Here is a 1,281-nt window from a genome sequence, read left to right on the forward strand (position 1 = left end):
TTTTTAAACCCTTTCTGCCTTCACAGTGTTACAGAATTCTAAAGTTGTCTGTGTCTGAATACTAACACTTCTGTAGTATTTGGATAATTATCCAGTAGAGTATGTCCCTTATAGATGCTAAAAAGGGAAAGATACAAGTATTCAGGAATACTAAGTTCCATTTCTTAGATTTTCTTACACAAAAATATAATTCTCTCTATTTCACTGCTGTGGGTTTTTGGTTTTCTCCACATGCAACAAACCTGCAGTGATAGAAATTCCTTTAATTGAGTGTCAAAGTAGTAGTATTGGAAGCAACAGTAAAAATGTAATTCATGGAGAACACTGCAGTAAGGACTTGCAATAGAGAGGTAAATAATGTGATTTTTCACATTTTCTGAAATGACACTTAGACATTTTCTGTTACTGCGCTGTACTCTGTCAGCTTGCGTGTCAGTCAATGGTATTAAGGAAGATGCTAGGAAGAAAGAATTTAATGATCATCTGTATTATTGTAGTGGTTTGACGTTGGCTGGCAGCTGCTCTATCACTTCTCCTTCTTCAGATAGATGAGGAAGAAAATATAACGAATGGTTTGAGGTAAGGACAGGGAGATCACTCACAGTTACTGTCCCAGGCAAAACAGGCTCAATTTGAAGAAATTAATTAAATTTATTAACAATCAAATCAGAGAAGAGTAGTAAGAAATAAAAGCAGATCTTAAAAATAACACATTCCCCCTGCCCCTCCCTTCCTCACAGGCCTTTCAGCACTCCCTATTTACCCACCGAGTAGCCTAGGGGGTTGGGGAGTGGAGGTTGCCGTCAGTTCATCTAATGCTCTCTCGACCGCTCCGTCTTCCTGCAGGCGAGGACTCTTCACTCTTCTGCTCCATTGTGGGGTCCCTCTCAGGGAAGACGTTCTTCACACACTTTCTCCAACGTGAGTCTTCTCATGAGAGACAGTTTTTAACAAACTGTCCCAATGTGAGTCTCTCCAGGGAGTGCAGTCCTCCAGGGGAAACTGCTCTGGCACAAGTGCCTGGCAGTGTCACCGAAGTCCTCCAAGCCAGCCTGCTGCAGCGTGAGCTTCTCTCTCTCCATGGGCTACAGGTTCAGGCAGCAACCTGCTCCAGTGCAGGCTTCCCACGGGGTCACAGCCGCCTTCAGGCATTCACCTGCTCTGGCATGAGGTCCTCCATGGACCATGAGTGAACATCTACAGTCCTGTCACACCCATGGGCTGCAGAGGGACAGCCTGCCTCACCATGGTCTTCACCACAATCCAGGGGAATCTCTGCTC

This window comes from Apaloderma vittatum, unplaced genomic scaffold (assembly GCF_000703405.1).
Source record: "Apaloderma vittatum isolate BGI_N311 unplaced genomic scaffold, ASM70340v1 scaffold23944, whole genome shotgun sequence".
Classification (NCBI taxonomy): Eukaryota; Metazoa; Chordata; class Aves; order Trogoniformes; family Trogonidae; genus Apaloderma; species Apaloderma vittatum.